Here is a 24793-nt window from a genome sequence, read left to right on the forward strand (position 1 = left end):
CCCTGTATGCCCCTGCCAGCCTGCCCTGCTCCCCAACAGGCTGTAGTCCTTCTCTTCAGCTTCTACCTGTCAGCCTGGCCCTGGAGAATCCGATGCCCATGCCTCCAAAGCAGCAGTGTTTCCCCTCTTCTTTCTTTTCACCTCCCCTTTGCTCTTCTTCCCCACTCTTCCCTCTCCCTTATCCTCTCCTCTCCCTCCCCTCCTCTCTTCCTTCTCTTAATTCTTTTCTTCTTCTCCCCTCCCTGTCTCCCTTCCCTAATCCCTCCTCTCCTCTTCCCTTTTTCCTTCCCCTCCTTTCCTCTCTTCATCCTCCCCCTTTTTCTTCTTTTCCCCTCCCTGTCTCCCTTCCCTAATTCCCCCTTCCCTCCCATTTTCTTTCCCCTCCTTCTACTTCCCCCCCACTTCTTTTTCTCTCCCTTCACCGTTGTCCTCTCCCTCCCCTCCCAAAGTTTACTCCCATCCCTTTTCTTCTCCTCCCTCCCTTTCATATCCATCCCCATCCCTTCCCTTCCTTCCTTCCCCTCCCCAGTCCCTTTCCCTTTCTTTTCTCTCTCCTTCCCTTCCCCTCCCCAGTCCCTTTCCCTTTCTTTTCTCTCTCCTTCCCTTCCCCTCCCTTCCTCTCCTCCTCCCCCTTCCCCCTTTTCTGCCCCCCCCCCCCCCCCCCCCCCGCTCCTCACTGAGCTCCGGGAGCGTGTGCGCAAGCGTGTCCATCCCAGAGCCAGCCCCTTCCCCGCCTGCCGCCGCCCGCCCGGGTCCCCTCCGGCGCGGACTTTCCCAGCTCCCCCGACCATCCGCGGTCCGGGACAGGCCCCGGCTCCTGCGCCCCCTCCTCCTCCGCGCCTGGCCGCCCGGCACCTAGCGGATCGGAGCGGCGCCCCCGCCCTGACCTGTCCGGCCGCCGGGTCCGCCCCGCCCGGAGGGTGAGTACCGCGGCCAAAGAGGGGAGGGGAGGGGTCGGAGAGGAATCCTTGGGGTCTCCAGGGGAGGGGGCCGGGGCCTGGGGCGTGGAGCCGTGACTTGGGTGAGCTGAGGGGGGCGGTGTGAGGGAGTAGGAGGGAGTGCCTGGCCGCGGCCCGGCCCCCCCACGGCCCCAGTCATCTGGGCTCCTCGGGGGTCTGCAGAGAGTTGCCTATGGGAGGGGGCCGCCGCTGCCGCCCGGCTGCACAAAGTTTCTGTAGTCCGGATGGAGGGCATCCTCTGGAACCCTGGGATCAGGTTGGCAGTGCCCACGCGGGCTGAACGCCCAGGCTCCCAGGGTTCAAGCAGTGGCTTCATTGCTCCGGGAACTGCTTCCCATCCACCCCTCCAGCTCCTTTGGCGTTGGGCGAGCTAAGCGCCCGGCAAGCAGACAGAGATCACCCCTGGGCAGACAGGCTCAGAGCTGCCAACATGTCTGCCCACTGCTTCCCCCTTCACTTTTGTGCTTTCCTGCCCGCTCATCACTTCAAGGCTTTGCCATGTGCCCTCAAAGACGTGGATTTGGCCTGCTTTTGGACTAGTAGGCGGGAAGAGGAATGGTGATCCTCATGCCCAGACCTTATGGCCACCCATGGCTCCGGAGAGCCCTTCGGAAGCCTTAGGACAGCCAGCGATTGCAGGCGCCTGGTGACCTCCTCTCGGGGCTTACATATTAGTGTCAGAACTAGCAGGACTTTGGGGAAGGGAAATCCGGAGGCTGTGTCTTCCTACTCTCTACTGCTGCCTCCTCCTCCCCAGGCAGCATCGTTGGGGTCCCAGTAGAACTTTGAAGTCTGGACCCAGAGCTCCAACCTTCGGGGCTCACACTTTCTCTTTTGAAAAGATCCCAAGCTAGGATTTCTTGGCAGCCCCAACCGGGTTCTTCTCTCCAGTAGGTCTAGGAAGCTGTGTGGGATGGATCAAGGCTCTCTTCTTTTGCTTAAGCTGTGACATCCATTTGTGACATTGCTGTCCACACCCTCAGTCCTGGTATCAGCTGTTGCCCCAGATGGACTTGGAGCCCAAGGCACCCCTGCTGTCATGTTGGGCAGGAACCCCAAAGCTCTGCTTCCCCCAAATATACCTAGAATGATCCTAGCTGCCCAGCTGGGCAGGATCCTCCTGCCCAAGGCCAAAGCCTGGCCCAGATAAGCAGAACTTTGGTTCTATTTCTAAGCATCCATTCTTAGCTCCAATCATGGCCTTCACAGTCTAGTCCACAGCTGGGAGGCCTTGAGACACATGATGCCCCCTCAAGCCACCCTGGACTTGTGATGAGAAAGGAAAGGGAACGCAGGTGTCACAAGTTGTTCCAACTCACAGATTGAGAGTTGGTAGTGGAGTGTGGTGTGTGGCATGGAAGAGGAAAGTAATAGAAAAAGCAGAGGGATGTTTCAGTTTAAAGGGTGGGTTAGATGTTTAACCACTGTGAGGTTGAAGGGGCACCCTTCATCCTGGGTGTGCCAGGTTGTGACTGAGAAGCCGTTGGAGCCTGCTCAGTAGTCTTTTCCTCTCCCCTCTCACTTGCACCAAAGGAGGGCCTCACTTCTCAGAAACTAAATGAGGGCCTGCCCCCTTGCATTAGATTTAGCCCTTGTTACTGACCTAATCTAGGGTTTTTAGACCTATTTTTCTGGGTAGAACTGTATTTCTCTCCCTTGCTGTGTTTATCACAGGTGTGAAGAATTAGAAGAATGGCTAGCATCTAAATAGTGCTTTAATAAAGGTTTGCAAAGGGCTTTATCTTTGTGACTTCATTTAATCCCCCCAACCCTGTGAGGTGTAGGCACTATTAGTAAGTGCTAGAAGTAGGGTTCAGATTCAGGTCCTTTCTGACTCCAAATCTACCAGCCCGTCCACTAGGAAACCCAAGGTTGGGAATACTTCTAGATTACTATTCCTCTTTTCTTCTCTCCTTATCCTGCAGTGACCCAGACAGTATCTTAATCTCCTGCTGGTCCCAGCTTCCCCTGCTTGTCCTAAGCTCCCATAGCTTGGTCACCCAGTGGACTCCTCAAGACTGTTTACAGGCTTTGGAAGGACCTGGGGTTTGACCCTCCCCTCATCTTGTTAGCCCTTCTTCCTTCCCTGCGTGACCTTGGGCAAGGACAATACAGCAGCTGACAGGTATATAACCCCGGAAGGTCCCCAAAGTGCTTTTATTTACATTTATTTTTTCACTTCTCTCTGGCCTCACCTTCTTTGTCTGTGAAAAACAGGGGGTAGAGTTAGGTTAGGTTCTGTCTAAATTCTTTTCTAACTTAAAATCCTGTCTGCCTCTGAATCTCCTTTCTCCCAGCTGAGGATCTTTTCAGAAAGTGCAGCTTAGAAAAAGTGGGTAAAGTTTCTTGTGCCCTGGCCCCTTTGGTGTCACTTTTTTCTCCCCAATTCTGTTCTCTGTGGTTGTTCTGCTGCCTAGTCATTTCCCTCTCCTTCGGAAACCTTACTGTCTCTGCTTTTTCTGTTTCTTTAGCAAGTTATGATGGGCCCAGTTGGGAAGGGCTGGGGTTCCAATCTCTCTTCCATCTTTCAGGCTTGCTTTGAGTGGGACTCCTGCAGGAGGGACAGGACCCTAGATATAGATTATCTAGTCCAAACCTTCCTATCTATCTACCTATCTATTTATAGTAAGAAACTTTTACGTTTTTTCAAAGAAAGTGAAATAGGAGGGGGAGACTTAACTAGCTCTGTGACCCTGGGAAAGTTACTTCTCTGGGGTGATTTCCTCCTTTATAAAATGGAAGAACCAGAATAGATTGATCCCTAAGATTCCTTGAGGTTTTATGATTCTCTAATTAGTCTGCCAAAAGTCACAGAGCCCCTTTGCTCTATAAAAGAGTAATGCCAGAGTCTTAGCCTGAAGGCAGGGTGATTTCAGAGCCTCTGGTTCCAGGCCTGGGTAGATGGGAGTCTGGTTCAGTCTAGAGAATTGCACCACTGATAATTTATATTTGTATGTACTTTATCTTTTAAAGTACTTTTTTGTTCGTTATCTTGTTTGAACTTCACAATGAATCCCAAGGGATTGAGGAGGAGGAGCTGGTCTATCCCTTGACTCCTGAAAGATGGCCAGGGAAAATTTTCGAGGGTCTTCACTCCACTGAGTTGACTGGGGCATTGCTGCAATGTCTGATGGGCTGAAGACAGTGCTCTGGGCTTCGACTGTCTCTTTAATTCTCTTCCTTCCACTAGTAAACTGGGCAGGAAAGATCTGCGTATTTCAGCCCTCCTCCCCATTTTAAATAAAAGAGCATTATCTAGAATCCTTGTTTCACATGGAGTTTTGACTTTCCCTCTGTCCCCACTCTTCCTCAGCTCTGGTTCAGAACTTTAGACCCTACTCCCTGTGTAAGTAGGGGAAGCTAGGTGGCATAGTGGATGGAGCACCTGGCCTGGAAGTCAGGAAAACTTATCTTCCTCAATTCAAATCTAGCCTTAGACACTAGCGGTGTGATCCTGGGAAAGTCACTTCACCCTGTTGGCCTTGGTTCCTTGTCTGTCAAATGAGCTGGAGAAGGAAATGGTAGACCATTCCAGTATCTTTGCCAAGAAAACCCAAATAGTGTCACGAAGAGTCAGGCCACTACTAAACGATGACACCGTGTAAGTACAAGTAACTAGGCAGCTTTTCCACATCCACGTCTGCAATCATAGTGCCCTCTCCTTCCCATCCTCATTGTCTTGGTTTGGTGCCTATGGTTTCTCCAATGGGAGTGTGTGAGTGTCGGGTCTTAGATAAGTTCTTATTTACTTTGCTAGTAGTCCTTCCTGGAATCGTCCCACGACAACACATACCACTCCCCCACCAGCTATCATTAAAGACTGAGCAGTCATATCCAATGACATCAGACTTTCTACCCTTTCTACCCTGACCTGGAAGACGATGCTGGACCTCCAGAGTCCTTCGCTTTATTTTCTTGCAGCTAGATGATTCAGTGGGTAGGACAGTGGGCTTGGAGTCTGAAATAGTTAATTCATATTTCGCCAACCTCTTTTAGCTGTGTAGCCCTGGGCAAGACACTTAACCGCTGTCTGCCTCAGTTTCCTCAACTGTAAAGTGATGTAGAACCAGTGAGACAATACTTGTAGTACTTAGCACAGTACCTGGCACTTAATAAATGTTCCTTCCTTCCCTCCCTTCTACCAATGGACACATTAGTAATTGAGAGTGGGAGGAGGGAGAGGTTGAAGGGATAGTTGGAGTGAAACAGAACCCTCTTTGTTTGGACTTGGAGACCAGAGATGTCAAACTTGACACTGGCTGCTTATTCTTGCCTGTGGAGTCAAATGTAATTGGTAAATGTTTAACAAAATAAATAAAAGCACAACATATATAATATCATTTTGTGGTTTTCTAAGTGAATATGTGACCATCAGGGATCTGTTTTTATTGAAGTTTGCCACCACTGTTGGAGAGGGAAGTGGCCATCTCCAGGCTGTTTAGGGGTGCACCAATCTCCAGGATGTGGGACAGTGGGGCATCTACTGTAGGAACTGTGTTTCTTGCAGGAATGTTTAGGCTTTGGTTTAAATGTTGCCTTGGTGATTTTTCAGGACCTCTTACTTCGAAGGCTTTTCTCTTTGTTTCTTCGGGATTGACTTCAACTTAGACTGGTTTGTAGGTCTTGGGAGCCTGAGCAGATCTTGGTCTAGCTAAAGGGTTCTTGTGCAAAGCTTTCTTCCTACCTATGTGATCTTGGGCAAGTCACTTTCCTTCCAAAGTTTTCTCATTTGTAAAATGAGAGACCGGATTAGGGAGTTGATCTTTCAAACCCTTTCCTGCTTTAAATGCCATCCAAAGGAATGAAGTTGTGATATTCTTCCCCTCCCCAAGAGGGGCAGAGCTGGGGTAGATGTGTTGGTTAATTAGCTTGGCCCAGGTCTGCTCAACCACTCCAGCACAGAGCAGGCACTTAACAATACTTGTTTTAATTGGATTTTATATTAGACTTCATTTCCAGTTCATCAGGAAGAGGAGGGCTGACTAGATAGGAGCCATGGTTTCTAACCTCTCCCTCAGTTTTCCCACCGAGACTCACAGGACAAAGCCTCTTTGCATTCTCTGGGCAGAGGTGCTGGAACTGGGCTTGGGAAGTTTGCTGAGTTGGACGCCTTCCCCACGATGCTCTCCTTGCTGCCTTGGTCCTCTCTTGGGCTCCCTGGGCTTTGGGGTTATGCTTAGGAGACAGAGGATGGATTGGGGTAGGTCTGAGAGGCAGGTGCCCTTGTGGGTAAGGGTCCAGGGACTAAGGAGAATGTGGGATCTACTCTCCTTTGGTCAAGGTGGGGAGGGGAGATGGCATTTGTGTATGGGATAGAAGTCCTCCCGACCCCCTTTAGCGAGTGGTGTGGTACAAATTTATAGGATCTACCTCCAGAGGGTCTGTGCTCACTGGCCTGACCCCAGGGCTAGGTGGCTTTGCATGCCTGAGAGCATCTGTATCCAAGGTTGGGTCTCTGCCAAGTGCATATAGTAAATTCATAAATGTTTTCATTGGAAGTGACCTTAGAGCACAATTGCTCTTACTTTACAGATCGGGAAACCAAAAGCAGCGTTGTCTTATACTCCTTAGCCTCCATCCCCTGCATCTCTTCCCGGAGGCCTCAATAACCTGAGCTCAGCCAGTTGGAATGTTAGCCCCTCTATCCATCGGGTAGGGCTCCCTTCCCTCCCTCTCCCCGCACTGTCTCTCTTTCTCCGGGTTCCCCTCCTCCTTCTCTCCCTTTTCCGCCCTCCTATAATTGCTTCCATCTGGCCAAACGACTCTGACTCTTCCTTTGGAAACAGCGTTTCCAGACTCCAGCTTCCCACACCACTGAATAGACCGATCCTCAAAACCATCAGAGACATAATGGAAAGAGGAGTGAGGGAGATGGTTGCCCAGGTTTGAGTTGTCTCCATCTGGAAATATCAGATTTGAGGCTGAAGTAGTAATAAGTAACACTTATTTAGCACTTCAAGGTATGCAAAGTGCTTTACATTTATATCTCATTTGAATCTCATAATAACTCTGCGGAGTAGGTAGGGATATTCTCATTTTACAGATGAAAAAACTGAAACTTAGAGGGTATAAATGACTTGCTCAGGATCACACAGCTTGAAAGTATCTGAGACAAGGTTTGAATTCAGGTCTCCTTGACTACCAAGTTCTCTCTTAAACCACCTAGCTGCCCTATCCTTGGAGTAGCAGTGGCCAGCACTGGGGTGATGGCAGCTCCATTTCAGGGATGCCCCCTTTAAAGCCTGCCTGTCTTGGGTCAGAGGGAACTTAGCTGAGATCTGAATCCTCCCCTCTGAGTTCTGATTGTGAGCATTCTTCCTCAGGAGTTGCTGGCAAGTATGGGGTTGTGGAGAGAGTTCTGGGTAAGGAGGCAGGGGATAAAGGTTTAAATTCTGGCTCCTCCTGTCCATGTGACGTTGGATGAGTGATTTCCCCCTACTTAGCTCGTGGTTTTTTCCTCCATCAGGTGAAGGAACTGGATTAGATGATCTTGAAGATCACTTCTTGCTTTCAGTCCTGCCATCCAAAGGAAAGGATTTATGACCTTCCTCCTCCACTATTACCCCCATTCCCACTATGAAATTCTTAATTAAACAAGCATTTATGAAGTGTCTACTTGGGCAAGATGAGAGACATCAAGAGTGGAGAGCCTTCTGAGCCTGCATGACTTGTGTTCAAGATCAGCCTTTGACACATCCTGATCATGTTAACTTGGCAAGGCATTACTGAAGTTCTTAGTGTCCAAATGTCTTTCTAAGACTGGAAGTAGCCCAAAAGCTACCAGTCTGCCTCTGGACAGGGATTTCTCCCTCTACCTATGAAATCATGGATAGCCTTTCCCCTCTCTCAAGTTTGCATTCTACTGGAAAGATAAGTCAATGCAAACCTTAGTAAATATGACTCTTAGCAGTTCCAGCCTAGGCAAAGAAAGCTTCGGTCAGAAGTCTGTGCAGCCAAGGAGGAGAATCCTGGGTCTGATCCTTCTAGGTTTGTGCTTAGGTGTGACCTGGACCTGGATTAGGGAATCATGTCCTGTTGCTCAGTAGTTGTTCCCATGGGATGGAGAGAGCCAAGGTGGTTTTCCCCTCTGGCTGTCCTGCCCTTGAACTGTGGCTAATAGACACCCAACTGTATCTCAGGGACTTGGTGCTGGAAAGCTCAGATATAAATGGAGACTCTCTTTGAATGTCCTGGGGTTAGGGGATGGGTTGTCTGTGTTTCGAAACCCTTGCTGTGCCGGGGTGGCTGTGGCTGAGTACTCTTTCCAAACAACTACAGGCTCTTTTCAGAGGCTGTAATTTCAGGCCTGGGGGTGGGGGCTGAAGATAGTCTGTGCCCATCTCTCTATATCTGGATTGGTTAGAATCCTGTTTCCCAGTCACTTCTTCTCAGCCTGATATTCAGGACCAGTAACTTTCATTTCCAGCTTCATTTCCCACCACTGCCCCATACACACCCTTGTACTTTGGTCAGGATGATTTTCTGCTTACCATCCCTGGCATGCTCTGCCTGGAATGCCCTTCTTTTTCTCTCCCTTTCCAAATTGTTGCCATTCTTGAAGAGCAAGTGAAGTGGACTCTTAGAACCCAGGAAAGAGGAGGAACATGGGAGGTAGTCTGAATCTTGACCCCTAATGGGTAGAGTTTCTAGAGATCTGAATTTTAACCCAGTTCTTCCACTAACTAGCTGTGTCATCCAAGGCAAATCTCTGTAGGCTTCAGTGAGACTTTAGATGATCTCAGAGGCTCTTTTCAGCTCTGATATCCCTGGTCCCATTGATCTCTGGGCTTCATTAACTATCCTGCTACTCTGGATGAATAAATTGGGTCCTAGAGAGGTGAGGTCCTTGGCTAGAGAACATACATGTAGTTAATGATTCAGTGCTCTTACTAATACAGTGCTATACAATCTTCTAATAAGAATTTGAAAGCATTTTGAAAAGCTTTGGAAGGATACTATCTGGATGAAAGGTCCTGGCTTGTTCGGAGTCTGGGTAGATTATAAGGTTCTGCCTCCATGCCCTCTTGCCCCTGCTCTGTCTTGTCTTTCCTGGTCAGAGATCTGATGGTAAGGGTAGAAGAAGTTACTCAGCAGGTCTCCTCTGAAGACAGAATCACATAATAGAATTGGGAGGGACCTTAGAAAAGCAATCAAGTTCAATCCTCTCATTTTATAGATGAGGAAACCCAACCCAAGGAGGTTAAACCCAGGTCACACAAATAATAAGGGACAGTCAGTGCCAGTGTCTGAGACAGGGTTTGAATTTAGGGCTCCCTGACTGCCAAGTTTAACATTCTCTTCCAAGTGCCACGAGCCATCCTAGCTTTGGGGTAGTGATGGCCAATACCCCTGTCAGTGTTGGGGTGATGGAAGCTCTACTGTGGGGATGTCCTCTTGTAGGTCTGTCTGTCTTGGGTCAGAGGAGACTCAGCTGGTGGCAAAGTCCTCTGGCAGCTCTTCATACCCTTGAAGGTAGCTATCGTGTTGTCCCTAAATCTATCTTTTGCATGATCCCATTTTCCATGTGTCCAGACTTCCTAGTCATCCTTCTGTGGATGTGCTCTATGTGGACTTAACTGGGAAAGAACAGTGCTCGGCAGGTTGGCTTAGTAGAAAGAACACTAACTAGATTTGAAGGTAGAAGAACAGGGTGCAAACCTTGAAGACTGCTGTTAATGACCAGTGTGACCTTAGGGAAATCACTTAACTGCTCTGGATTTCATCTTCTATAAGATGACTAGGTGTTGTTTTAGCTTACCTATTCTAGCTTGGTATCCTATGATTCTTACCTACAATAATAGAAAGATAGCTTTCTTATTGTCCCCTGATCTCTGTTCAGCTCAACTCAATTCAGCAACATTTATGGAGTGCCTTCTAACATTTAAGTCACTCCTAGTTTTGTGGTCTTAGATAAATCACTTAAACCCTGCTTGACTCACTTTCCTCAACTGTAAAATGAGGATAATAATGCCATATACTTCAAAGGGCTGTTACAGCGATTAAATGTGATGTTTATAAAGGGTTTGGCATGGAGCAGGCTTGCGATAATTACTTTTTCTCTTCCTTTTGCTTCTCTTGGGCTAGGCAAAAATAAAAAAAAAACTGACCTAGTCTCCACCCCTCAGGGAGCTTAGCTTTTCCCAGGGGTAGGGTGGGGAATAGACAAATAACACAGTTGAAGATAATACAAGTTTCATAGATATTTTGGTAGGACAATCAATAGAGACTTCATTGGAGGTGGTTCCTGAGTTGAGCCTTGAAGTAAGATTTTTAAAGGCAGAGATAAGAAAGGAATGTGCACCGGGTATTCACAGAGGTGAGTTTAAGTTCAAAGGATTGCTAATAATCCAGATCCAGTTTGGTTGGAACACTGTGTGAACAGTAGTAAGGTGGAAAGGTATGTCTAGGCTAGCACTAGGCTAAACACCCAGTTTCATGGATGATCCTTGTCTCATCCATTTGGGGCCCTGCACCAAAAGCTAAGTCTTCTAGATGGTAGGTGGGCCTCTGGTGTCTGCATGTATGAGGGGAGAGATAACCCATCTTGGGCTCTGTGTGACCCTCCCTCCAGACAGATTTCTTCCATTCCCCCTGCATACACAGATACAAAATACTTCTCTCCCTCTCCTTTCTCATCCTATTCTTTCTTTTTTCTCCTCCTCTTCCAACTTGATCACTCTCATCAGAGAACTAATTTGTTCTAGATCTTTAGCATATGAAGGGTTTGCTGTCCCTGAAATTGTGTCATCGAGTGGGCTCATCTGAGGTGTCCAAGCTAAGGAGTTGCAACAGCTGAAGATGTTAGCCACTTCAGCTGTTTATAGTAGATAAACTTGTTTTTAACAATTGTTTCAAGAGATAGGAAAAGATATACAGCTTCTATTTTTAACCTTTTGTCCATCATTTTATCTCTTTGGTGATGGTAGGCATTACCCATTCATTTGGCTATTTCTCAGAGTGGGGAGACCAAGTCCTCTCCTGTCCATGTTGGGGATTAGCTGAGAAGACTCAGGGTTCAGGAGAGGGCAGCCATTGGATCAGAGGGAGCATATTCCCTTAGGGTGAATGCCTCTTGTCCAGGCCATGTCACCATTTTTATGGTTACTGTGTGTCTCTAGTCTTGTATGTGCCCACCCATCATTCTGGGTTGTGCTCTGTGGCCATATATGTGTTGCTGTAGCCATGTAAATCCAGGTTTGGGGTCAAATGCATTCCAGGCCTCCAATCAGCAACTTGCCCTGGATTTGTTTCTTGAGTTTAAGTTTTGGGTGAAGGACGGGTTGGGTCAATGCCCCCTGCCCTCCACGGGTGTCTCCTTGACAAGACCCCTCAGCTGTGCCAAGGGGAAACAGCTGCACTAGCTGATTCTGGCTCTGTATGGATTTGATTTGACAACAAAGATCCCTCTGTGTGTTCCCAGGCTTTTTACATAACTAGAGGGAGAGATGGGTGGGGTGTGGGAGAGGCGGGGATGGGGACAGAGAGACACCAAGATGGGGGAAATCAGGGAAATGTAGAGCACAGAGAGAGGGATCTGAATAGAGAAGGCATATTGGGAAATGGGAAGAAACAGCTGGGAATAAACCTAATGAGGAAGAGCAGTGGAAATATAAGGAGTGAGCAAGAGAAAACTGTGCCCCTCAGTTTGTTTCTAACAACCCCACTTCCTGCTCTGGTTGGTTGGGTGGCTTTTCTGGGTCCCTTGGGCTTGTGTTGCTTATATTTTAGCTTCCTGCCTATTAGACTTTCTTGTCCCTGGGCAGGCACAGAGAAGGGGCATGGCAGATGCCCAGGGGTCAGATCCAGCCCTGTTCTCTGGCCAACCTTAAACATAGGACCAAAAAAAAAAAAAGAAAAGAAAAAGAGATCTGGTCTTCTCATGACTGAAGGAAGAAATTCTGAGACTTACCTGAGACTTTTCCTCTCTCCTTTCACTCATTCCACCCCTGGATTCCTATGTACTCAGAAGTTCCAGGATAAAATTCTAGAGTTGGAAGGGGGCCTTCACACAGTCCAGCTCCTCATTTGGCAGGTGAGAAGCATAAGGCTGCGTGGTGACTCCATGCAGGTGGCTGGACTCAGGAAGTGCCCTGAATCCAGGCTACATCCTTGATGCACTTAACTGCTCTGTGGTTCTGAGCCCTCTCTTTGGACCTGGTAGTACCAGTCAGCTCTAGCCTAGTCATGCTGGAACCCCTGCCCTTAGGCAGGTTGTTAGGTCTTCTCCCTTTTCTTAGTTTTACTCCTTGATGGTTCAGGAACCTGCCACCCTTCTTCATTTTTCCTTTGGGATTCTGCCCCCTAAACCCCAAGTTCATCAAAGCTTTTCAGCACTGTCATTGCAACTTTCTAAATGGGAGATGAATAGGAAGGAAAAGAATCTGTCCTGAACAGCTGGACCCAACTGACCAGTGAGAGGGAGACCTAGATTGGTTTGTTCCTCTCCGAGAGGGAATTTTAGAAACTGTTGCTTTTATGAGTGTGAAGGGCCTCAGAAGTTAAATACAGTCCAGGAAGAAACAATCCTGGGATGGTTGTCAGGAATCCTAGTTCTTCCCTTTTGGGAACTTGAACTCTTGACTTCTCTGAGTGCCTTCCTTTTGTGGGGCATAGATCAGAGATTGAGAGCTGGAAGGAACTTTGGAAGTCGTTTAATCCAACCATCTCATTTTACAGGTGAGGAAACTGAGGCCCAGGAATGTTAAGTGAGTTGTCCTAGCTTACCCGGGAAGTAAGTGGCTGAGCTGTGATTTTAATTCAGTTTCTTTTGACTGACTCCAAATCCATTGTCTCTCCATTATTTAACATTCTTTAGTTTTAAAATAGTACCCAGAGTCTTGTCTCTATCCCTTTTAGAAGTTGATTTAGGTGGCTGTTAGGTAAGTGAGGGGAATAGGCTCTGAATGTCTCCCTGCAGCCGGTGGCATTTATTGTTTGGAAGAGGCAGGGATTTTGGCTGCCACTGGGCAGGTCTCAGTCTGGAGGTGTCCTGCTTCATCTTTGGCACAGTCCCCATCTGGACCCAGGGCCCTTGCCCTGGAGGAGGTTGAGCTGGTTGACTTAGTGGGGTGGGGAAGGGGAGTGGGTGTGTCCCAAACCTGTTCTCTGGTATCTAGCCTCTCTGCAGAACTCCAGTCCTGGGATTCCTGAGCCCACAAACCTTGCCTGGGCTGTTCAGAGGATACCATTTCTCCCAGACCCCTGTCCTGGGGCCGTTACCTACTGACTGAAAGAGAGCAGAGGCTGGGAAGGACAGAATGGTTAAGGTCTGTGTGGGCATCGAAGAAATTTGGGGAATTTCCAAGGGTGTATGCATAGGAGGGAGAGGGATAAGCGTGTAATTGTGTATAGCTGGCAGTGTGTGTATGTGTGTGTGTGTGCGTGCGTGTGTGCTCAGAGGCATCTCCCCAGGTCCCCTAATGGTTGCTTCTACCTCTCCTGGAGTGCTTGGATCCTCAGCCCCTCCTCCCGGCCAGCGGCCTAAGCCTTCTTTTATATTCCTGGGAATGTCTCAGGGAGAAGAGTGGATTGAGGGCAGCAAAATGGTCAGGAACTGGAGCCCTTTTAGATCCAGGCTCAACAGATGCCTTCTCTTCTGCAGTTCCCAGAGCTTAGCTCATACACCTAGAGCATCTGCAGGCTTGGCCAAGGGGCCTGTGCTCTCTTCTTGGGATCTGGCCTTGGGGATAGCATCCCCTCTTTTGGGCCTTATAACCAGAGGGAGCCTTCCTTCCTTCCAAGACGACTTGGGGAGGATGACGAGGTCCCCAGGCATTCAGGTGTGCTGCCTTCTGTTGTGCCTGGCTCCCCTGCTGATTGCTTCTGGGACCAGCAACTTGACAAACAAACTCTGGCTTTGGTAGAGGACAGCCAGAAAGGAGAGAGCCTCAGCCGCAGAAACTGGGATACCCCAATAGAGAGATGGGGGAAGGGAATTCCCTTCCAGAGGGGGCCCAGCCTCCTGACACAGTAAGTCCTTGGGTGGGTGATGGGCTAGAGAAAAGAGGTAAAGTAAAGCCATGAGCGCCTTGACGTTCATAGCTGAGGGTTTGGATGGTTGCATTCATGCAGGGTTGTTTGGGTTTGGAGAGTCAGTGTGCGTGTATGGAGGCAAGGGTGTATTCTGGGGCATGTGTGTGTGAATCTGGGGGTTGTATTTTGTAGGGGCATTCTGTATGCGTGCCCATGTAGGGGATGTGGGCTTCCAAGTTTGGGGAAGGTATGAGGGGTGTGAATACTCAGGATCAGGGGAAGACTTGTGTTAGCCACCTTTCCCTGACCATGTTGGGTTTCAGCCTTCATGCCAAGTCCAGTTCTCTGTCCAGTGTTCCAAGTCACCTCCATGATATTGGTACCCATGTTATAAAATTGTAAGCTTGCTGTGAAGATCAAGCCAGGGAATATGGTGTAATTTATAAACTTTAAAAAACTTTATAAACATTATTTATTCATTCATCTATCAAAAAACTCTTCCTTCTGTCTTAGAATTGATACAAGTTTCAGTTCCAAGGCAGAAGGGTGGTAAAGGATAGGTAATAGTTAAAATAGGTTAAATGACTTGCCCAGAGTCACCCTGCTAAGCAATATCTGAGTCCAAATTTGAGCCCAGATCTTCTCAATTCCAGGCCCAACACTCTATCCACTGCACCACCTACCTGCCCCAACATCCATTATTAATGAGTATGACTGTGTGAATTGGGAGAACCATTTGCCTGGGACAAACTTTAGATATTGGTCTCTGGAAAGAGGCCAGGGTAGAACTATGTTTCTTGGAATCCAAGAGCCTGTTTGGTAGCTGGCAGTCTTCTGTAGATTTCAGAGTGGAGATGAGCTGTTTGAAGTTGGGGTGTGGGGGAGCCTTCCTTCCTCGATTCCCACAAACACCTTATTCTTGGCATGATCCCCTTGGTACTGTCAGCAGCCTGCATAGAGACCCAGTGATGCTAGTGAGCCAACTGTAACTTTGTTCCTAGCCTTTCCCTACAAAAACCTTGGGCCCCCCGCCATGATGCAGAAAATGTTCAGATCTCCTGGGCTAGGCAAAGGCTTCTTCCCTGAGAAGCCCCTTTCTGGTCTGGACTTGGTGGGAGCTTCCAGCCCTGGGTGAGATGCTCCCCCAAGGGAGGCTAGGAGAGGGAGGCTGAAGCAGGACTTGGCATGGTATCTGTCCTGAGAGTAGGTGCTCGATAGATGCGTATTGGTTGGCCGCAGCAGGGACAAGGGTTTATCTCATCTCCGCAGCTCAGAGGCTCACGGACTACATGGGAGCTGCAGGACCTTGTCTTTCCACCAGGTATGCAGAATTGAAGCTTTCTGCAGGAGGCACAGAAAGGCTTCATTGTGCTCCCCACTGTAGCACCGGGCAAGACAAAAACTGAGACAATTCCCTGGTTAGCCCTGGACTGCAGAGGGTAGCCTAACTTGTTTGGTGTTCTACCCAGGGAATGGCAGGAGCTGTACCTTTGGCTCCCTGAGGGTACGTGAAAGAGAGGGTGGGGAGGAAGGAATGGGAGGTCAGAAAGGCCAAACTTGGGCACAGGGCTAAGTACCTGGAGTTTAGAAGGTCGGTGGGCCCTGAACAACCGTATCTCTGACCCTGGAGCTCAGGCTGGCCCAGGAGAGGACAGGAGAGTCCCATTAAGAGCTCCAGGGGAAGAAGGCTAAGGACATCCCTTCCCTGTCACAACATCAGGCTGTTTGTTTTTTCAGGAGGGAGGGAGTAGGAAATGGAGTTTCTCTTATATAGGACGCAAGACCATTCCAGACTGGATCAAGCAGTCTGGGGATCTGAGTCAGTACCCCCAGCACATACTCTGTTTGAGTTGTCTATACTTCCGGACATTGTTCCTCTTTCCTATCTCACTGTCTTATCCATTGCTAGCTCAGCATTTTGCCCTGGTGAATGCCTTTGCATCACCCTGGTTGGCATTCTGGCTGATAATCCCTTGGCATGACTAGTGGCTCAGGAAAAGGCCAGCCTTGCTTCTCTCTGCTTGTCTCTGCTTGGAGGGCAGCCCCTGAAGGTGAGGCCAGTGAATTTTGCCAACCTATCTGGTTCAGGATGAGCTCCCTCCTCATCTTGTTCAGGAACTTCCTTCTCCCGAAGGCCCTGGGGCACAGAGGAAAATCTCTGCTGGCCTTGGAGTTAGGAGAGACTGGTTCAGATCCTACTATGTACTGGCTGAAGAGATCACCCCACTTCTTCAGTAAAACGAGAACACCAGTGCCTGTTAGAGTTCTCCTCCAGTTATATCAAACCAAGTGATGGGTGTAAAGCTCTTTGCCAGGATCATAAAGAGCTACAAGATGCTAGCTTTCTTCTTCCATGGGTCTAAAGGACCTGGGCTTTAGATGGAGTTGGCAGTCTGGAGTGTCTCAGGTGATTTGTCTTTCTCTCTGCGCTTTTAAACACAGGAGGTTTGGCATGACTTATTCTGGGGATGAACATTGCCAGTGATCTATGACTGCTAAATGCTTTGACCTTTTCTCTGCACTAATCCTCCTTGATCATCTGCAGCTTATGACAAGGAAGGTACTCCCATTTCCCATGATTGCTGCAATAATGCTTGTTTGATTCTTCTACCTGGCAGGCTCCTCCTCAGTTTCCTCTGCTGGATCCTCATCCATCTCCTGGCTTCCGAGTTCCCTAAGATTCTACACTTTTTTTCCTTTCTCTACATTTTGTCCCTTGACGAATTTATCCATTCCCATGGATTATTGTTAGATGACTCTCAGATGCCCTTATTCAGCCTTAATCTCTCCCCTGAATCAGAATCACAACAGCCTCCCTCAGCACAGCCAATTAACTATGTCCCAAGCAGAACTCATCCTCTTGCCTTTTAATCCTGCCTCTCCTCCCAACTTCACTGTTTCTGTTGTGGGAACCACCCTTCTTCTAGTCAACTAGATTTGCAATCTTGAATTGTCTTTGACCGTTCATTCTCTTCTTGATGCCCCCTCAGTTGTACCACCATATCTCTTGCATCTGTAGCATGCCCAAATCCTAGTCCAAGTCTGTGTCACCTGGACTATGGTCATAACTCCTAATCAGTCCCTCTATCTTTCATCTTTTTCCTCTTTAGTCTGTGCTTTACTCAAATGCCAAAATAATCTTCCTAAGGCATATGTTTGACCACATCTCTTTCCTGCTCAAAAAACATCAGTGGCTCCCTATTACTTCTGGGATAAAATACAAACAACTCAGCCTAGTATTTAAATAAACCTCTCTATAACCTACTCTCATCCTTCCTGAATACTATTTCAGAGTATTCCCCTATTTAATCAGCACCTGGTACAGCAAAACTGGCTTCTTTTGCTGAGCTCACATGCCATCTTCTATCTCTTTGCATTTGCAGTGAATCATTCCCCTGTATGCCTTCCTCAACTCTTCTTTTCAGAATTCCTTTCTTTCTTTAAGGCTTACCTCCTCCATAAAGACTCCCTTATCTCTTTCCACACCTTATTCTATACTTTTCTGTGCATGTATGGATGTATGCCTGTATGCTCCTTGTGGGACATCTATATTGTCATCCTGAGGGCAGGGATTTCCCCCCCTTTATATTCTCAGTGCCTAGAAAACTGCTTATGCACATGGCTAGTGAAATAAATATATGTCAAATTAAAGGAAAGATCTCCCTATTTACCATTTCATCTAAGAGGGGTGTGGGAGAACCTAGTAAGTAGAGGGAACTATAAGGCCTTAGGAAATTGGGAGAGGCTTTGGCACAGAGGTGCCATATATATATATATAATATATCTAATAATATATACTAAAACATAGTTTTGCTTAAAGCTTGATCAATATTTGATTGTCAAATATTGATCTACTTTTATTGTTCATTTATTTCCTTTATGCCCAACTCTTTGTGATCCCATTTAGGGGTTTTGGCAAAGATACTGGAATGGTTTGCCATTTCCTTCTCTAGCTCACTTTACAGATGAGGAAACTGAGGCAAGCAGGGTTAAGTACAAATGTAAAATCCTGAACCTGAGTATGAGAAATCAATGGCATAGTTAACAGGGAGGGGGAGGAATTTTTGTATACAGTGGATGCCTGATAAATGTTTGATAAATTGAATGGAAAGGCTGACCAGATGCATTAGTGGACTGCGAACCAGTCATATTATATAGCTGTCAAAACGTTAATTTTATGTTAGACATCACTAATAGATGGACAAGGAAAGGTGATAGTCACATTTTGCTGGCCTGACCACATCTAGCACATTGTGTTCATTTTCAAGTGCCACATTTTTGGAGGGACATTGAAGGACATGTACAATGTATGCTTGAGGAAAAGTGACCAGGATGGTAAAAGGTTGCAAAAACATGTCATATGAGGAAGCATTAAAAAAATGGGAACTACTCATGCTGAAAAGGGGAAGATGACGGTAATATAATCACTGTGCAAATGTTTGAAAGGTGAGGTGACTTATTCTATGTAGCTCTAAAGTACAAAAAAAGTCAATGGATATAAGTTATTGGGAGTCAACTTTTGACTGAATTTAAGAAAAAGTCTTGAAGGTATACTTTAGGTGGAAAGAAATCAATAATCATAACAATCATTTATTTTTAAATCTTTGTTTATTCATTTATTTTTACTTTGGTCAATTTCAAACATTATTCCTTGGTTACAAAAATCATATTCTATCCCTCCCATTCTCCCCCCTCCCTTCCTGTAGCTGACACGCAATACCACTGGGAATTGTGACCTCGATCAGAACCTATTTCCATGTTGTTGAAGTTTGCACTAGGATGTTCATTTAGAGTCTACATCCCCAATCATATCCCCCTCGACCCATGTAATCAAGCAGTTGTTTTTCTTCGGTGTTTCTACTCCCACAGTTTTTCCTCTGAATGTGAATAGTTTTCTCTCATACATCCCTCCTAGTTGTTCAGGATCACTGCATTTCCACTAATGAAGTCCATTACATTTGATTGTACCACAGTGTATCAGTCTCTGTGTACAATGTTCTCCTGGTTCTGCTCCTCTCACTCTGCAAAAATTCCTGGAGGTTGTTCCAGTTCCCATGGAATTCCTCCACTTTATTATTCCTTTGAGCACAATAGTATTCCATCACCAACATATACCACAATTTGTTCCGCCATTCCCCAATTGAAGGGCATCCCCTCATTTTCCAATTTTTTTGCCACCACAAAGAGCGCAGCTATGAATATTCTTGTACAAGTCTTGTTCCATATTCTCTCTTTGGGGTACAAATCCAGCAGTGCTATGGCTGGATCAAAGGGCAGACAGTCTTTTATCACCCTTTCGGCATAGTTCCAAATTGCCCTCCAGAATGGTTGGATCAATTCATAACTCCACCAGCAATGCATTTAATGTCCCAACTTTGCCACATCCCCTCCAGCATTCATTACTTTCCTTTGCTGTCATATTAGCCAATCTGCTAGGTGTAAGGTGATACCTCAGAGTTGTTTTGATTTGCATTTCTCTGATTATAAGAGATTTAGAACACTTTTTTATGTGCTTATTAATAGTTTTGATTTCTTTATCTGAAAATTGCCTATTCATGTCCTTTGTCCATTTATTAATTGGAGAATGGCTTAATTTTTTTGTACAATTGATTTAGCTCTTTGTGAATTTGAGTAATTAGACCTTTGTCAGAGGTTTTTGTTATGAAGATTGTTTCCCAATTTGTTACTTCCCTTCGAATTTTGGTTACATTGGTTTTGTTTATATAAAACCGTTTTAATTTAATGTAATCAAAATTATTTATTTTACATTTTGTGATTTTTTCCTAAGTCTTGCTTGGTTTTAAAACCTTTCCTTTCCCAAAGGTCTGACATGTATACTATTCTGTGTTCACCTAATTTACATATAGTTTCCTTCTTTATGTTCAAGTCATTCACCCATTTTGAGTTTATCTTAGTGTAGGGTGTGAGATGTTGATCCAAACCAAATTACTCCCACACTGTCTTCCAATTTTCCCAGCAGTTTTTATCAATTAGTGGATTTTGGCCCCTAAAGCTGGGATCTTTGGGCTTATCATAGACTGTCTTACTGAGGTCACTTACCCCAAGTCTATTCCACTGATCCTCCTTTCTGTCTCTTAACCAGTACCATACTGTTTTGATGACCACTGCTTTATAGTATAGTTTGAGATCTGGTACTGCAAGGCCACCTTCCTTCACATTTTTCCCCCATTATTTCCCTGGATATCCTTGCTCTTTTATTCTTCCAAATGAACTTTGTTATAGTTTTTTCTAATTCAATAGAAAAGTTTTTTTTGGTAGTTTGATGGTATGGCACTAAATAAGTAAATTAATTTGGGTAGGATGGTCATTTTTATTATGTTAGCTCATCCTACCCATGAGCATTAATGTTTTTCCAATTGTTTAGATCTAGTTTTAATTGTGTGGAAAGTGTTTTGTAGTTGTGTTCATATAGTTCCTGTGTTTGTCTCGGCAGATAGATTTTATATTGCCTAGGGCGATTTTAAATGGAATTTATCTTTCTAATTCTTGCTGCTGATATATGTTGGAGATATGTAGAAATGCTGATGACCTATGTGGGTTTATTTTGTATCCTGCAACTTTGCTAAAGTTGTTGATTATTTTTACTAGCTTTTTAGTTGATTCTCTAAAATTCTTTAAGTGGACCATCATATCTGCAAAGAGTGATAGCTTGGTCTCCTCATTGCCAATTTTAATACCTTCAATTTCTTTTTTCTTCTCTAATTGATACTGCTAGTGTTTTAGTACATTGTTAAATAATAGAGGTGATAATGGGCATCCTTGTTTCACTCCTGATCTTATTGGGAATTCATTTAGTTTATCCCCATTGCAAATGATGTTGGCTGATGGTTTTAGATAAATACTGTTTATTATTTTAGGAAAGACCCTTCTATTCCTATACTTTCTAGTGTTTTCAATAGGAATGAGTGTTGTATTTTGTAAAAGGTTTTTTCTGCATCTATTGAGATAATCATGTGATTTTTGTTGGTTTACTTGTTGATATGGTCAATTATGTGGATGTTTTTCCTAATATTGAACCATCCTTGCATTCCTTGTATAAATCCCACATGATCATAGTGAACAACCCTCATGATGACTTGCTGGAGTCTTTTTGCTAGTATCCTATTTAAGATTTTTGCATGTATGTTCAGTAAGGAGATTGGTCTATAGTTTTCTTTCTCTGTTTTTGATCTGCCTGGCTTTGGAATCAGTACCATATTTGTGTCATAAAAGGAATTTGGTAGAACCCCCTCTTTGCTTATTATGTCAAATAGTTTGTATATTATCGGGATTAGATGTTCTTTGAATGTTTGATAGAATTCACTTGTGAATCCATCAGGCCTTGGGGATTTTTTCTTAGGGAGTTCTTTGATGACTTGTTCAATTTCTTTTTCTGATATGGGATTATTTAAGAATTCTATTTCTTCTGTTAATCTAGACAACTTATATTTTTGTAAACATTCATCCATATCACCTAGATTGGTATATTTATTGCCATATAATTGGGCAAAATAGTTTTTAATGATTGCCTTAATTTCCTCTTCATTGGAGGTGAGGTCTCCCTTTTCATCTGTGATACTGTTAATTTGGTTTTCTTCTTTCCTTTTTTATGAGATTGACCAGTACTTTGTCTATTTTGTTTGTTTATTTTTTTTCAAAATACCAGCTTCTAGTCTTATTTATTAGTTCCATAGTTCTTTCACTTTTGATTTTATTAATTTCTTTCTTAATTTTTAGGATCCCTAATTTAGTTTTCTTCTGGGTATTTTTAATTTGTTTGCTTTCAAGTTTTTTGATTTGCATGTCCAAATCATTGACCTCTGCCTTCCTTAATTTATTAATATATGAACTCAAGGATATACATTTTCCCCTGAGTACTGCTTTGGCTACATCCCATAGATTTTGAAAGGATGTCTCATCATTGTCATTTTCTTCAATGACATTATTAATTGTTTCTATGATTTGTTCTTTAACCAATTTTGGAGAAATGTATTATTTAATTTCCAATTAATTTTTTATTTGGTTCTCCATGTACCCTTACTGATCACTATTTTTTATTGCATTATGATCTGAAAAGGTTGCATTTATTATTTCTGCTTTTCTGCATTTGTTTGCCATGTTTTTATGACTTAGTACATGGTCAATTTTTGTGAATGTACTATGTGCTGCTGAAAAGAAGTTGTATTCCTTTTTGTCCCTATTTATTTTTCTCCATATATCTATTAACTCTAATTTTTTAAGATTTCATTCACATCTTTTACCTCTTTCTTATTTATTTTTTGATTTGATTTATCTAAATTTGATAGTGGTAGGTTCAGATCTCCCACTAGTATAGTTTTACTATCTATTTCCTCCTTCAATTCCACTAGTTTCTCCTTTAGAAATTTAGATGCTATACCATTTGATGCATACATGTTGATTACTGATATTTCCTCATTGTCTATACTCCCTTTTATCAGGATGTAGTTACCTTCCCTATCCCTTTTAATCATGTCTATTTTTACTTTGGCTTTGTCAGATATCATGATTCCAACTCCTGCCTTCTTTCTATCAGTTGAGACCCAATAGGTTTTGCTCCAACCTTTAATTCTAACATTGTGAGTGTCTACACACTTGAGGTATGTTTCTTGTAGACAACATATGGTAGGATTTTGAATGCTAATCCACTCTCCTATTTGTTTTCATTTTATGAGTGAGTTCATTCCATTCACGTTCAAAGTTATGATTGTCATTTGTGTATTCCCAAGCATTTTGATATCCTCTCCTAATTCTGTCCTTTTTTCTTTTGCTATATCCTTTTAAACCAGTGGTTTGCTTTCAATCAATCCTTCTAATCCCCTCCCTTAATATGCTTCCGTTTCTGGCCTCTCCTTTTTTGTTCCCTTCTTATTTTTTTAGGGTCTGTTAAGTTCCCTCCCCCCCGTTCCCTCCTTTTTTGTACTCCCTTCCCTCTTCCCCCCTTAGTTTTCCCTTCTCACTTTCCCTGTACGATAACATAGAATTCAAGACCCCAATGGATCTAGATGCTCTTCTCTTTCAGAATTGATTTCATTGAGAGTAAAGATTTAAGTATTACCTATTAGTACTCTCTTCCTCTCCTTCTTATAAGAGTATTCTTCCCCTCCCCTTCCCATGTGTATTTTTGTGTGATAAAGATTATCCCATTCATTTTATTTCTTCAAGTATCTCTTGGTGCCATCTTCAATTCCCCCTCTCCTCCATTTTTCTTCTTTTTGCATATCATCTTAGCACTTATTACCCCAATCTCTTCCTGTTAATGATTCTTCTAATTGCCATAATAGTGAATATAAATTTTGAGAGTTGCAAATAACATTTCTCCATATATTAATACAAATAATCTGATCTTATTGAAGCCCTTAAAGAAGAAAGTTTGAATAAAAAAATTTCCCCCCTTTTCCCTCTCTTTCTTATTTACCTTTTTGTGTTTCTCTTGATCTTTGTGTTTGGATATCAAACTTTCCACTTAGTTCTGGTCTTTTCTTTGCAAATACTTGGAAATCTATTTTGTTGAATGCCCATACTTTCCCTTGGAAGTATATAGTCAGTTTTGATGGATAGGTGATCCTTGGTTGAAGACCCAATTCTCTTGCCTTTCTGAATATCATATTCTAAGCCTTGTGGTCCTTTAGTGTGGAAGCTGCCAGATCTTGTGTGATCCTGATTGTTGCTCCTTGGTATCTGAATTGTCTCTTTTTGGCTTCTTGTAGAATTTTGTCCTTAGCTTGAAAGCTCTTGAATTTGGCAATTACATTCCTTGGAGTTGTCTTTTGAGGATTTAGTGTAGAGGGTGTTCTATGAGCTCTTTCAATATCTATTCCTCCTCCCCCCCCCCTTGTTCAAGAACATCAGAGCAGTTTTCTTGGATAATTTCTTGTAGTATGATGTCAAGATTTCTGTTTATTTCTGGATTTTCATGTAGACCTATTATTCTCAATTTGTCTCTCTGTGATCTGTTTTCCTGATCTGTCATCTTCTTAGTGAGATCTTTTATGTTTTCTTCTATTTTGTCAGTCTTTTTACTTTGATTTATTAATTCTTGCTGTTTTGCAAGATCATTGTCTTCCAATTGCCTAATTCTGGATTTTAAAGACTGGTTTTCCTTTTCGGTTTGGTCTATTCTGCTTTTCATGGCTTCCAACTGTTTCTCCAATTGGGAGTTCTTGTCCTTTAAACTGTTATTTTCTCTTTGAACTATTTCCCACTTTTCTTGCAAGAAGACTTTCATCTTTTTGATAAACTCCAATTTAAATTCTTCAGGAGCTCATGGACAATTTCCATTTTTTGGGAAGGTTTTGGTGCATTTATATGGATTTTCTCTACTATTTCCTCTGTAGCCTGGGTTTTTCCTCCATAAAAATTTTCCACAGTCAACCCCTTCTTCTTGTTTTTGTTTTTTTTGTGGTGGGAAGTTATTCTTCCTGGGCACTATTTGCCATCACTGTGGAGGTTTTTCCTTCCTCTTTTAGTTAGAAATCTGAGTGAGATGGACAGACTCTCTGTGTATGGAGTTAAGGAGCAAGGATTATGCCTGAGTCCAGCTCTCAAATCTCCACAGCTTCTGCTGTTTGCTGCCTTTCTCTGTGCTATCTTCCTGTGAGCACCCATGGTCTGAACTCTTTAGTCTGTTGGGGTTTCAGGTCTAGCTGCTCTTAGGGGTAGGTCCTGGGTGGTCTTAGTCAGCTGCCAAGGACCCAGAGGTACCCCTCACTCACTCACTGATTCTAGTGCATGCTGGCTCTGACTCTGGCTCCTTAGGTGGGATGGGAATGGGTAGATCAGCTCGTGTTTTGATGGGAGCTTTTTCACCCCCTTATAGTGTGGAAATGCCCAAATCCTACATA

General features: G+C 44.5%; 1 protein-coding gene across 2 annotated transcripts in view; it reads left to right on the forward strand.

The window, feature by feature from the left end:
- Positions 1 to 693: 693 nt before the first annotated feature.
- Positions 694 to 24793, forward strand: part of ST3GAL4 (ST3 beta-galactoside alpha-2,3-sialyltransferase 4) — a 50123-nt gene continuing 26023 nt past the window's right edge. The window contains exon 1 of one of the 2 annotated variants that reach the window (XM_056794587.1): positions 694 to 920. The gene's annotated coding sequence lies outside the window, so the exon portion shown is untranslated. Of the gene's footprint in view, positions 921 to 2938; positions 3085 to 24793 lie in introns of those variants that run through there. The other variant, XM_056794586.1, reaches the window with a different exon arrangement.

Source organism: Monodelphis domestica, chromosome 4, assembly GCF_027887165.1.
Source record: "Monodelphis domestica isolate mMonDom1 chromosome 4, mMonDom1.pri, whole genome shotgun sequence".
Lineage (NCBI taxonomy): Eukaryota > Metazoa > Chordata > Mammalia > Didelphimorphia > Didelphidae > Monodelphis > Monodelphis domestica.